Below are 15542 nucleotides of genomic sequence, written 5' to 3' on the forward strand. Positions count from 1 at the left end.
TCCCACGTATATGACTAGCAACATCATATTTGGCACAGCAGTAATCTGTGATAGGCTCCACGGCTCTTTTGAAAGCCTGCTAGTACCTGCTCCAAAATTACGTAATTGAATGGTAATTGTTATGAAAAATGACAAACAAGGAAAGCCTCATTTAGTAGCTTCCTTTCCTTAAGACAGCCACTACTATTGCTCTTTCTTTTCATGATGTCGTAACATATACTCAGCAAGTAGCATCTACAGACACCCAAATCAGTATATCATACCATTAGTGTCTACAATGAGTATTTTAGACATACACACATACACACAAAGGCAAAATCAGTACCTGCCCGTAAGCTCTATGTTATTAATGAGCTCCTAGGAGTGCAAAATATGCCTAGTTCAGAATAACTACTTTGAATTTATCACACTTTCTCCACTCTCCTCAAGGAGAATGGATGTTCCACCTTTTTCCCTCCTCACCAGAAAGGAGGAACAGACAAGCTATACTTGTTATATCAGGATTAGCAAACAACAACACAGAAACCAACAAATAAAAGTACACAGACAGCACATAAGAAATCCTGAGCTAGAAGAAAGTGTTCACCAGCTATTGAAGTAGCCCAGTTCTCCATTCAGCACTGTGTACTTGCTCTTCACAAGGCACAACAAAATTATATACAGCTGGTACGCAGGTCAGGCTTACCTCTCTAAAAACTTTTACATTTTCTGCCCTTGAACTTGGAGATGAATTTGTCAGCTGCTAAACCCAAGAATTTTACAACCATTTCCTTAAACAAATGTTGAAGTTTCAAACACACTTAAATTAAACTCTTCAAGGATAACAAAAAGAAATCCTGTTTGAAAGACAGGAAGTTGAGACTCAGAGTTTTTCCCAAAGAGGGAATCCCATAGTGCATTAAAATACTTGACCCAGCAAAAGGTAAGCAGTAGCAAGAAGAATGTATTTATTATGTCTGGAGAACACAGAACAGGTCGCCCCTGCTTTCTGTTTGCACTGCAGTGAACCTCAAATCTCCTGGAGCAATTTGTTCACCTGTGTCTGCAAGCTACATTAAGCACTGTGTTTTATCAGGTAGGCCACATTTTACATTACCACCAATATCCTCACATAGTTTTGTTCTATGCTTATTACACTGGAAAAACAGTGTTTCTGCATCACAGGTACTTCAACTTACACTTGACAAGTAGCAAACAATCTATGTATCTCAATACTATTGTAGAGTACATGGTGTCTAGTTGGACAAGAACACAATGGATTTTATAATAGCTGAAGCTGCAAATAGCTGAATAAGGAGCAGAAAATAAGGTCTTTTAGGATCTCTTCTGGTCCATCACACTGCATCTTGGACACATGCATATCTGACAGCACCAACAGCAGAGCTGAGTACTCCCAGGTCTTCTCCAGCAAGCATGCCCAGAGGAATATGACCATGAAAAGGTTGCTATCCTTTTGAATCCACACTTTGTATTATTATCACTAGCCAAGTTATTTCCAGTGTTCCAAGTTCATTTCAATGTTCTGTGACAAAGACCTTTTAGGACAAGTTGAGCACAATAAGAGCTTTCTAGTGATTTTGCCGTTCACCGGAGAATAAGTCCTTCTCCATAAAGTCAGTGCTGCATGCAAGTGCTGTGTTTGGAGTTAAGGTAAAGTCATCTCAGCTGCTGCATGGGAGGGAATGATTTATATACAGAAGAGTTTTAACAGTTCTCAAGGATGGAAACCACAATGGCACTTTTAAGATAAAAATTCCTTCCTCATATAACGAAAGGGGGAAAAAAATATGACATGAATTTACAGCCTACTCAAGCTGAGTCATAATCATGGAGGAGTTAAAATTACCATTTTTTTTCTCCTACCCGGGAGAAATAACAGTCCACAAATCATTTTGTCCCAACAAACTATTTCTGCTGGACAGGGCAAGGCACAGCTCTCTGGTCTTCACAGCAAATGGAAAAGAGGCAGCAGTCCTTATTCCAACAGCATTACAAAAACCAAAACAAACAACAACAAAAACCCCAAAACAAGGAAAACAGCCTCCCGAAAAAACAGAGAAGCCATAATGTGAATAGCTAGGCACTGAAACATGTCATCCAGAAAACATATGGTATCTCTATTCTCAGTGTTAAACAAAATCCAACTGGACAGGTCTTAAGCAACTCAACTTTGGAAAGGAGCTGGCAGAAGGTGAGAAGCCTTTAAGATAAACATCAGCACAAGGATTATGTTTCCTCCTTGGTTTTATTAAAGTAATGAATAGAGATTAGGCAGCAAGAACACTATATAGAGGCCTACACTAAATAAATGATGTAGTTTTATGGGAAAAATACAAGAGAATGGGCTGAAAATTAACTAGATTTTAGCAAAGACTGACATAGATGTATAATAGAGAGACCTACAGTGGCTGTGAATGTGTCATTCTCCCCTTGGTGGAGCCAGTAGGTCTAAAGCGAAAGGCTTTTTTCCAGTCATTTGTTTGGTTTGGTTGTGGTGGTTTTGTTGTGGTTCTTTTCCCAATAAATTTCCTGCTGGATGCTTGAATTGGTAGTTACGAGACGACCTCCCTCCACCCGCAGTGGGAAATCAAGCACATATTGATTGCACAAAATTACATTCATTGCAAAGCTAGCAGAAATAACAAAAAAGTTTCTTCTGCCAGTACAACTAGATACTAACCACTGTGGCCTCCTAAGCTGCCAACAGCCAGAAGATTGAGATTTAAACCCATTTTTAACTAGTTTCATCTAAAGAGGTTAGTCCTAATTTACCTGTTCATGCAGAATAGTCGGCAGCTCAACCCACTCACCACACTGATTCCTCAGGATCGGGTAAGAGAGAAATGGATATTTTGCTTGTGTGCAACCCCAAGACAAATATCAAGGAAGAAAAAAGAGTGGAAGAGTTACAGATGTTAGGAAGGTCTTCCAAATCTCCAATTAGAGATACTGGAAAAAGGAAACGCTTCCTTTAAAAAGCTCAAAACTGAAGCAGAAAATAAATCAGTGAAAGTAAGATCAAATTAAAGCTGTTCTTCTAAAAGGGAGAACTTGATTGCTGTGGGATACTCAGACAATTGCTCAGAGCTGAAGCTGCTCTTACTGTTTAATTTCTGTTTTCTTTCATTTTACTTTTGTAATATGAATTTCTTCACATTGGCATAGCAGCAAGCTACCTCCCAAGGAGCTGGACAGACAGTCAAATAGCTGGCAATGTTTTGCTTTTGATTGAATGTCTTGCTCGAGGCATATTTTCAGGCTTTGGATGAAAGCATGGGAAATTGCTATTATAAGTCTTTGACTTACAAAAGCAGTGTAGTGGTGAAGACACTGCTATAGTACATATTGTGGAACATTTCAAAGCAACATGGCAGACACTATTCTGTCACTACACATGAGAATAACAACTCACATAAATATAAAACCCACTTTCAAGGATTTCTATGGTAGCAGACTTAGAAAAGCAACAATGATTTTGAACAATACCTGCGATTTTCTGTATTATTTCAAAAAATTAGACAGCAAAGAATTTTCAGTAAGATTACCAAAGGATGGTGGTTTTTTTGGAGGTAAATGCCATACAATATTCAGCACTTTGTGACATGGGCCTGTATTAGTTTCAAAATAGGAATTTGTAATGTCACATTATAGTTACATCATGCTAAAAAAGGCAGCAGAGCCTTCCTCTGGGAAAATACGTCACCTGTTTCTTGCTCTATATCCAGGTTCCAAAGTCTTCAGTTTGACTTATCAAGAGTTAATAATCAACAGACTTGCACTGGGCATTTTAAGTCTTTTCTGGATATTGTGTTCCTGAACAGGAAGGTGAAATTCCTTACAAGTAAGATATTTTCCTGGGAACAGAGAGAAGGACCTCTGATGGTACTTACATACAGCCTATTTTCGTTAGAACAATTGCAAGCAAGCTGTCTCAAATAAGAATGCTGAAGTCTCTGCCAAAAGCACATTTTACTTTAACCCAGTTGGTAGCCATTGCCTGGTTAGATAAGACCATTTCTCAGGAACTTACCAAACATGCAGATAAACATTTGCTTGGTTATTTGCTCTTCCACTGCCTTCTTTCCTGAGGGTATTAAGAAAAACTCAGAACAACCAACAGTGAGTTCAGCCTTGCTGTATTTGGTTCAACACAAATGTAATATTCCACCCAAGTATCTTCAATTGAGTAAAGAGTCTTGGCTTACCTTTTAGGTGTTGCATCTTCATTGCGGCTCAAGTGTGCTATTTCTAATGTACCTCCATTTCTTCTGTAAATGGAAAAGTCTTCCCTGCTGGCAGAAAAACAACATTCTTTTCCAATCCAATCCATAGTCACCTTCCTTTCCAGTAAGCAAGATACAGTCCTTCGCCCTGGCTGAAGAAAGGCAGCAGAGCCAGGGTGTGCAATTCCTTTCCCTCAGGTGCTTCAAATCCACTGCAGAGCAGTTTGCTGCAGGGAGGTGAGGGAGATGAGAAGTTCACTGTTAAGTTAGTGGACACCCCCCAAGTGGAAGGAGCTGTGACCAGCCGAAGACTTGGTGTCACCCCACAAACCCCTTCACTCTGGGTCTTTTTCTTCACTTGTCCCTGGACCGTCCTGGAGAGGCCCAGACTGACAAAAATACTTGGTGATGGGGCTGTAAATTATTTATTTAGAAATGTTGGGGCTTATCCTCATCCACAAGAGATTTATGCAAAGTCTTTTGATCCAAATTTCTCACTGCTGATCCTCTCCTCCTCTGAATTTCTCCCAGCAACCGTTCTCCCAACAGGCCTCAAACACTGGTCCCTCTCCTGCACCTCCCTATCCCTCAGTTCCTTGCCCAGCACTCCAGCCCCAGCTCTATCCCCAGCAGCACTGGGGCTGCCTGGGCAAGATGGAGGCTAAGCTACAGCTACTGCTCTGTGTGCACACTGTTGCTTACATTTCCCCACCCCCAGCTTTACTAGGAGTCCACCAGAACATGATACCTCTGCTCCTCCAAACCTTTACTAGCCCTGTCTTGGAGGCCACTGGTCTCTCCCAACTCATGGTCCAGTTGATTCAAAAGGGAGGCTTTGCTTTTCATCTTCCTTCCCTCCACCCTATTTCAACCCACCCCTATACCATCCCAGCATGAAAAGCCTTTAGAAGGGCTGTAGCTATGCTATATGCCTTCTTAGTGCCTTTTTTTAGCAGAAAGACGAATCTTTAATAGACTATAAAATAAAAATTTTGGGATAGTTCACAGAAATAAAACCTTTTATGCTAAATGGACAAAGCTAATTTTGGATTTTGTTTCACAGTGTTAGATTCTTAAGAAAATATGGTGGGGACTCGGTTTACTCTCAGCTAGAGTATCAGAAAGGTATGGTGCAGGAGAAAGGATATTATGGTAGAGTCCAGGAATACTCAGATCAACTGTTTCATAAAAATTAAACACCCAGTAGAAGCCATTGATGGAGAACTTGAAAAAAGTTGTGAATTTTTTCAATGAATGACATGAATATGATTCTGGGTACAATGAATAGTTTAAAAAATAATCATAGGTAAAAATTTTTGCTGGGACTAGAAGAAATGACACTAGCAAAAAATTTGATGGTCACCAGTATACTGCAAAATTAGAACCACCTTATGGTTCTGCAGTTGGAAATTTGAACAGAGATGGATAAAAAAAGCTGCATTTTTCTAATGTGGCAAGTGAGAAACATTACCCAGGAAAGCATAATTAAAAAATAAAAAATCAGGCTGATTAAACAACTTGAGTTTTGTTTTTCTGACTTGTTATTGGCTGTAATCATGCATTATGAAAAACGTGGTCTGACCAAAGTTGGACTGACCAGAGCTTAGATTGACAACAAACTCTCTTTGAACTATCTGCAGAAAAAGGATGCAAGCACAGTTTAGTGTGCTGTCTTTTGCTGGAGCTCATCAACTGTTACAGGATAAAGGGTGCTATTTATGGTTTCCACAACTTTTCCAGTCATTAAGTCTTGGCCGATAACTGGTTTGTCAAGAGTTGTTTCCACCCTCCTCCCCCCCCGCCAATCCTCTTTTAAACCGTCCAACTGTCCAGAGCAGCTTTTGGTGCACTCCAAATTCCTCACAGCCCAGTCTGAATTTTGGCTCTTTCCACAAGAAAGCAAGAGCTTGCAGCTTTGAATTTATGAAAAGAAAGCTTCTGCTTTTCATACAGAATGATTTGTTATCTCCTTGATCTGTGTAGAATAATAGGCTTGGCCTCATTAAAGTTGGAGTATGCATGCAGGTAACAGTGCTTGTGCCATCAGCCAGAAGAAATGAAATTCTGAATACTGTATCACCCAGTTTAGTTTGTCTGTTTGTTACAGGAGAAGGCAAATTCAGTGATTAGCCAAGGCAGATTTTCTGTATCCTTTAAATAGGGAAGATTCTCTGTGTCCTCTAAATATTCTTTGTTCATCCAATATATGTATTGAACTATACAAAAAACCCAGTTTGTTACTAAATGGCAAGGTTTATTTTGAGAATGCAATTAGTATGTAATACCTTGGAAGATGAACAGCTATTGTAAATACAGAATAAAGGCTCAAGCACCATAGCTCTTCTGTGCCTGTATTTGTGTTTTACAAGAAAAGACACACAGCATAACTTCCATAAAAGGTGCTTTAACTAATTTAGAAAGACAGTGCCTCCACGAATTAGCATTTCAGACTGACATATGTGTGCATTCATGATCACAAGAATTCAAAACAGTGGTCTAGAGAGCCATGAAGTTCTCTTGATCCCCTTCAGCTGTGCTTTGAACTCTGCACAATACCTTTTTTGCCATGCTGCCCCATACTCAGCTTCTGTCTCAGCTCTATAAGGCAGGCCACTAATTTTCCCTAATCAGCTGTGTAAGTGTTCGTAAGCCCTCTTAGCTCATTTACAACAGTGGACACTAATACAACAGGAAATGAACCTATTGGTTTCACTTAGATCCCTGGGCAGCTGCCAGTTACCAAGAGATCTCAGCTGAGTTTGAAAACAGCAATGCTCTTGATTGCAAAATGACTTTTTCCCTGCTGCTGCCGCCCTCCTCATACTCACTTCTAATCAATACACCATTCTAATTCACAACCATATCTTCCTCAGGAGGCTTTGAATCAACTAAGTACAATTGCAAGCTCAAAGAAAATGCCGGCATTTATTTTTATGTTGCAAACTAACTCTACATACGCCCTCTCTCAGGATTCACAGAAAAGTTGAGTCTTTTATTGAAAGGCCCTATAAAACTGAGGTAAAGTACAAAATTAGAAAGGTAGCTCTAGTAGAAATGGCAGAGGATGAAACTCATTAGATTTCACACCATAAAGAATACAGGGGAATTGGTTTAAACATGACAGAAGTGAGCTTCCTAGCAGCAAGGAATTTAATGCTAAAATCTACGATAAGTCTTGTGTATCCCATGAGTTTTTACAAAACAGTTCCATTTCACTGTAACTGCTCCAAAATCAAATGTATGATACGTATATACAAATAGAATGAAATAGTCAAAAAGTTGTTCCAGTCTGACCAAGACTCAACCGAACAGAGGCACCTATTAATATTTTTGCAATTAGCTTCATAAATTACCTTTCAGTTTTGTCACTAAACCTCTGAATTACATATGTACCAACATAATTTAAATATGTTATGGTTTTTTGCCCATCTGTACAATGAAATTTCTGTATAAGGCTCTAACATCTCCTCTCCCACCTTCCAATGGGAATGAGCTGGGGGGGCAGCAAAACCTACCACTAATGCTTAAGCTTCCTGGAACAGGCTGACTACAAGCATAGCTAAGATAATAACTCCTTCCCTCCTTCAACCACACATAATACAGTCTTTATTCAGCAAAGTCGTTTCACACCATGCCAAAGGTCAGCTTTTGCTGTATTAATAGCTGCTCTGGGAGGATCAGTGTTGTGCTATCCTACATTTCTTCCAGGGCCTGGAGATGCAATTTCCTACAATCTGCAGGCAATTTCCCACCAATTTTCTTGGGGAGCTAATAGGCTGTGACAGGAGATGGAGCTAGCAAGCAGCAGGCGGCTTCAGAAAAGACAAATTGCATCTTTGCCACCTAACTGGGCAATCTAGAAAGACAAGAGTTTATAGCTTTGTAGTGTTATTGGGCCCCATGCTAACAGCAAATCGTTCAAGCTGCTATCTGAATTTCATATTCTTTTCCTTCTGAATTGTTATCACCACATATCACTTTGTTGCACTTTTTCTACGAACGACAGTTAGACACAGATCATGTGTGATTACTATTTTAACTGCCTTTTAACTAGACAAGCCCTGCTAAATGCTATCCACATCAGAAACAGAGAAATATGCAGTGTCTCTGTCAAACAGCAATATTTTGATTATTTTCATACTTGTTAAGGCAAAGCAGACACCTATGGAAAGGGATTAATTTGTAAGCTAAATTCAAATGAAACAGACAGGGGAAACTATGGGAACATTAAAAGTGTGAGCACACCTATTGTGGTAAGAAAGTCCCACTGATCATATATAGTACAAAATGAAAGCAATAAAGAACCCCCAAATATAACTGGTAAATTCTCCCTCTAACTCTAGTAGATTTTGAAGCCTAAGAAGTTAACCTGAACAGTCAAATCAGTTCAAAACCATCCATGCAACGATTTACCTTGCACATCTAAAATTAGTAAGACTAGTAAAGCTCTAATAATGTATTATCATATCCACTTTGACAGAAATGAAACTGATTTAAAGCTGCTAACCCCACCTAAGATTACAAAAAACATTAATAACTAAAGAAAATTATTCAAAGGCACATAGCACTAGCAACTATTGCAAGTGGTATCTGTCACTGTACTTCCCCTTACTGTTATAGCTTACCCAGGGGATAATTACTGTAAACACATTCTATTACAGAACCCTGTATATCTGTATGTTTTCTTCAAAATATAGAAGAACAAATTTCTGAAGGCATGGAGGTTATTAAAAAATTAACAGTAGTAATGAAATTATTATAATTAGCAAAATTTGCAAGGTTAATATTTTTCCCCTTCCCCGGTCCCAAGAATAAATTAGGTAGAGTAAAAACAATCCCATCTAAATTATTGCTGTCCACTGGGAGACAAAATTAGTACTGAGATGTATAAAATTTTACTATAATTCAACCCTAAGGATTTTTTTTTAATTACTTAAGTAATGAAAAAATGTAAAATTACAGTGAACAAAGTGTTGAAATATTCTAACATGCATTTTAAAACTCTCACATTTAAACCACTTGTCATTAATATCCCCATTTCATATTTGTGGTTTTTAATAAGTTACAGCTAGATAAAATACTGAAGAACCAGGAAGAATTATAAATAGAATATCAGGTCAATAACTTGTGCTCAACAAAGAAGATTATCTACATAAACAAATAAAAAAAGCTATGAAAACCATTCAAAATCCAGAAGTATTTCCTTAAACAGATTCACTGATAAAAATACAAGAGTATCAGGACTTGGAAATCTTGAATTTGACAAATGAAAATCAATGATTTATCTATACAAGTCTATAAGCTTCTTGAAGTACACATTCAAAAATTCAATTATACCATATATTTGTGAATATTCACTCAACTGCAGTTAGAAATACACATCTCACATAATTAACAATCAGAAAGACAGAGAAAAGTTAGAAGTATTATGTATGTATAACTCATTAAAACACCTCTAGAGATCTAATGTATATTCAGGAGGAAACACAAAGGAGCACAGTAGTAAACTGATTTCTGTATGAAAAAGGAAGCTTATTCCAGTAAATAAATTTAATGCGGCCACAAAAGTTGAATCACTCCAAAGTTTTGTTGCATGCATGGCATGCTAAGCAAATACCAGGCTGACATTAAGGACATTTACATACTTAACAGTAGTGTTTGGCTGAGTCATCAGCAATTAGAAAATATTTTGAATTTGCAAAGCCATCAGATTATATATTTACTTGAAATCTAATTTTAAAAAATTGGGTCCAACTGCAAAAAAACCCAATATGTGACTATTTTTTTTAAGAATAAAAAGAATAAATTTTGCTCTGCAAAATATCATGCTACAGCAAACCACAAAATAAGTTACTAGCTTATCATAATTGCAGCCAATTTTTAAAGTAAAGGGGTAATCCACTGTGGATCACTGAAGAAAATGTGACAAAGACTGTGAAATGAGCAGATGGGTTTTATTTTAAACAAATTAGGCTCACTACCAGGAAAGTAACAAGGATTTCTAAGCTTCCACTGCTATGGGTTAACTTTCATTTATGACCCCTTCATTCTGCTTGTTAACTTCTTTAAACTGCCATTAAAATCAGTGCTCGAAAGAAAAACAGATTTATTGTTTGCAGTTACAAGCTATCATCTCAAATTTCTATGTTAATGACAGAGTATACAAAAGGGATAATGATAACAGTATGTTTGATTACTTAGTCTCCAGACTATGTGTTATCTTCACCTCAAATTCATTTTTGGCAGAAAACAGATAGAAACAGGGTTTGAGAGATACTATACCTTTGTACTGTGAACATAGCAAAGGCAATCCTTGCCAAGCTGTACACAATAGAACTGTCTAGTGTTCCTTGCAGCATCTCTTCTATGAATCAACATAACCTTACAAAAATATGGGCAAAATCACATGTGAAATTATAGGAGAGGAAAGATCTCATAATTTTAAGTTTTACTTCAGAAGCCACCACAGAATTTTTCTGGGAAGAGTCAACTCAGCAATTCTATAAACAATAAAAATACAAATCATATAGAATAATGCAGCTATCTTATCTCTGAGTGCTTGTTTTAGTAAGGGAAATCATTACAGCAGACACTGCCCAATATAATCAATGCAGCTATCCACTAAAATATTCAATCAGATTTTCCTGTATTCTAAGTATCATCAATAGGCAACTAAATTCTTACTAATGCATAGTAGAGCATAGAGCCAGAAAGGACACAGACTGTTGTTCAGCTTCTAGGAGTGAGCTGTGAGACCCAGATCTAAGAAATATGGGAAAAAAACCCCAAACCCCACAAAAAACACTGCTCAGATTCGAAAATAACATTTGTCCCCACAACAGAAATTTTTTGGTATTCAGTTTTCTGACCAGCACTTCAGCTTCCAGGAAATAGAAATCCAGCTCTCTCAAGAATTAATGTATCACAGAAGCAGTAGGTTCTTTGCTTTGAGATACAGCATCTTCAACAACATTCTGCCCTCTGAAGACTATTATTCATTCTTCTGATTTCCCTGCATGTTTTCTTGTTGTATTCAATTTATACTTTTAAATTTGTCAGAAGAAAAAAAGAAATAAATCAACACAAAATAGTAAAAAATCACAAACCAAAACAAAAAGAACCCAAGCCCACCCATGTGCTTAAATTGTGTTCAAAACCTACTTTTTGCTGATTTAGAAAATGTTTCAGTGTGTGAGCTCTCCTATATAGCTGAGCAGAAACTCTGCGTAAATTTCGCAGAAATGTCAGTAAGATAGATTTTTCAAGCACCCAGTTTTTACATGTCTGGTTTCCCTAGCAAAATCTACCACACTGCACTAAGCACTTAAGATGCAATGGGACATTTGGGAGCATGTTGCTGAAAATGGGATTATCAATTGCTTAGAAGCAGATCTTGAGCTACAGAAATAAAAGGTAATGGTAAATGTTGGGAACTGGCTGTGATTTAACTCCCTTTCCTCTTAGGATGAGGTGGTTAGATGTTTATGGATGTCAAAGAAATGTCCACTTCCAGTTCAAACACACAGCTCAAGTGTCTTTGAATAACTACGCAGAAACATTTTAACAACTTTACAGAGAAACAGAAGTCAGTGAAATTGCACACTGAAATCTCATTATAGGTGAATTGCGTGGATTGCATGTTAGATTACACCTAAAATATACGTGTTTCTGTGTTCTCATTTTCCGTGTGTGTGCAGTGTGACCAGGTGGCCAAGGAGGCCACTGGAGTCCTGGCTTGTGTCAGCAATAGTGTGGCCAGCAGGACTAGGGAATGGATTTTCCCTGTCCTTGTCACTGGAATGGCTGCACCTCAAATCTTGTGTTCAGTTCAGGCCACTCGTGACAAGGACATTGAGGTGTGTCCAGAGAAGGGCAATGGAGCTGGTGAAGGGTCTGGAGCATAAGTCTTTTAAGGAGTAAATGAGGGAGCTGGGATTGCTTAGCCTGGGAGAAAAGGCTCAGGGGACACCTCATCCCTCTACAGCTCCCTGAAATGAGGTTGTAACGAGTTGGATGTCAGTTAGCCTCTCCTCTCAGCCACAGGACAAGAGGACATAGCTTCAAGCTGAGTCAGGGGAGGTTCAGGTTGGACCTCAGGAAGAATTTTCTCATGGAAGAAGTTGTTAAGCATTGGAGTAGGCTGCCCAGGGAGGTGGTAGAGTCACCATTCCCAGAGGTGTTCAAGAAATAACCAGACGCAGCACAAAATGCTATGGTTTAGTTGACGTGTGATGTTCAGTCAAAGGTTGGACTAGATCTTGGAAGGCTTTTCTAACCTAAGTGATTATGTGATTCTGTCTATGTTATTTCCTGCCATGAACTCTTGCATTCTGGTTTGTTAGGTTCAACTCTGAGTTGCTTCACCTTCCCCATTATGTAATAAAGTATGTCTGTCTGGCAGGACACTATGACTGAAGTCTTACATAGACCTACATTCTCAAATTCCTTCTGTGTACTTGTGGTAGGAGAAAAAAATAAAATCCTTCAAGGAGACAGCAGAGTTGGAGCCAGTCCACATTCTCCAGTGAAGTGATTTAAGGAGTAAACACTTTATCAGTAATGCAAAATCAGAAGTAAGTACTTCTCTTTAGCCCAAAAACTTTAAAATCCACCTTCCTTAATTAATGGAATGGTGGAACTTCCCCATCAACTCAAAATTGCACCAATATAGTAGAAAATATGAAAGATTATTCTAACTAGACTACATAATCCCACAGGCTCATAAGTGGGCTAGTCGTTCCACAAAAATACAAACAAAAAAACCCTACCAAGAATTAAACACCAAAACCAAAAGTCAGTTTGTGAGTTAAAGCTACTTCAGTAACTTGGAAACTTCTGAAAATTCTACTTGTATCATCAATGCAAAAATGTGACCCAAAAATGATGTCAATCATTCATGCACAGTAGTATATATGGGACTAGATGACAGATTCTACATTGATGTTAATATTAAAAAATAACACGTGTTGTAACGGTCTATGAAAATCATATTCATTCAGTGCTCCCTCTTTCCTTTAAAGGAAGAAAAGCCTTTGAAATGCCAAATGAGTTAAAAAGAACTAATGTAGATGAAAATTCTCTCTCAGGTACCAGTGGCTTGTAGACTAACATGGGGAATTATCATTACTTGGAATTATAATCAAAAAAGAAAGTCTGACACACTGACAAATACGTTGTGTGGAATGATACCATGATTTTCTGCACAATTGATTTACGAAGGGTTATGCCAGCGCACATATACAAAATATACATATTAAAGCTGGCAAAGAATTTTCTTCAGTTGAATTGGTATTACCACAAATCCCCTCTTCATCAGTTATTGTATGCACTGACATCCAAAATGTCTTTTGTAAGGACTCCCTGCTTCTATCCAGCACTAGCATTTGCCAGAGTGGCATTCAGACATCTCTGAATACTGAGGGCCACCCAGCACACAAAGACTGTCCCAAAAAAGGGCTAACCAAAGGAATCTTTTAGGACTGTAATTAAATTGACCTCCCCCCCCCCCCCCCCAAAAAAAAATTAATTACCTACGCAATAGTTACTGGCGTACTTCTTTTTCCCATATAGTTTTTCTAGTGCCTTTTCTGCTGCTGCTGCTGATCTCGGTTGATCTGTTTCTTCATTCAACAAGCAATTATTTCCACCCACTACTTTACACAGAGCTACAAGAACTTACAGAAGTTTCAAGCACCACAAGTTTCAAATCTTGTAGGTAATTGCATACGCAGACATGCCAGGAGTTCAGGGAATCTATCTTTTCATTAAAACTTACATCTGCAAGTAGAATATGCTTTACTGTCTGACAAATGAAAAAACCCATGATGTTTCATAAACATTAAATGAAATCTGAAACAACAAATGGAGAGAACTACTCATCCACAAGTATGGATGATGCATCCACAAGTTTTCAGATGCATCCACTAGTTTTCAGACTCAAGGCTTAAAGTAGATATGATGGGCGGGGGGGGGGGGGGGGGAGGAGGGGAAGAATTAATTTCTTAATTACAATCAAGAAATATATGGTACAAATATGATTAAATTCATTCCATGCATACATTTCTGATTCCATAACTGCTCTGACACACTGTGCATTCTAGAAGCCAAGAAAATAAGGTATTTTATGATTTTCCTAACAGTATGATTTTGAACCTCCTGATTGCCAAGAATGTGATCTTACTAGCAAGCACTATGTCGCAACATATAGCAGACCTATTACACTTGTGGTTTTTTTTCAATTCATATGGATATGTTAGAATACTTGCATTCTTGGTTCCTCTGATATCAACTTCAGAGAACAGCAAAAGGATACCTATAAAGTAAAAGCCAAGGTGATAGCAGTTTGGCAAAAATCAAAAACATCCTAACTAAAGCAAATTTGTGGGTGCTGCTAAAGTCAGTGATCACTGGCAGAGCCAGATGTTCAGAGAAACTTCAATATGAAAAGTGTAAAAATCAATAATCTAGTAAATACTTGATTTTTTAAAACTTCACCTTTTAAAAATGGCATGGCACTTCTCAGTATTTCAGTGTAGCAAATATAGTTAATTCTTTGAAAAGCCTGATGATTCTGCTTTTTGCCCCACTATGAAAGCAACATGACCAGCACCTAAACTGGTCTGTCATTTCATACAGATACAAATTAACAGAATAGTAATCAACAAAGATATATATGGATACATATGGATTGAGGCTAATTTTAAATGTATAGGAGACCAGATTATCCTGAATGGGTAACATTCTACATTCCAAATGAAATGTTAGTCCATTAAGGCTATTACACATCTAGATGCTATAAAGTGGTTTCAGTAGAATGGTTATGTAAATTGAAAAGAAAGCCAGTGTCTCTTCAGACTACTAACTGAGATAAAATTTGCCCCCAGATGAAAAATTCTTTATCCAATCAATGCATCTGTCAGTCAAACTTGTTTCTTCCTAGCTATGTGTCTTTGAAAGAGCAGGGACCTAGGCCATTGTCAAATGCTAGCAAAATGAGAAAGCAGCTCTTCTGTCTGCCAGTTTGTGTAATCTGAATTAGTTGTTCAAAGATATTCTTCTGTTCATCTGTACTCTCCATTAGCAATAGAAATTCTAACCAAATTACAGAATGTAGGAAATGCATGACCCTCACCAGTGCAATAGCAAAGTTTGTTGTCTAGCACACAGTGGCAGAACATGTTAAACTGAAAAAATAATAGTTAAATAAAGTGAACACATTCTCTCCTCATCCATTGCTCTTGAGTACACCAAGAAAACTTGAAGATGCATAGCTTTGGTAACTGACTGCTTAGCATGGCTCTTCACAGATGTCACACACTG

The sequence above is a fragment of the Coloeus monedula genome (assembly GCF_965178545.1).
Source record: "Coloeus monedula genome assembly, chromosome: Z".
NCBI lineage: Eukaryota > Metazoa > Chordata > Aves > Passeriformes > Corvidae > Coloeus > Coloeus monedula.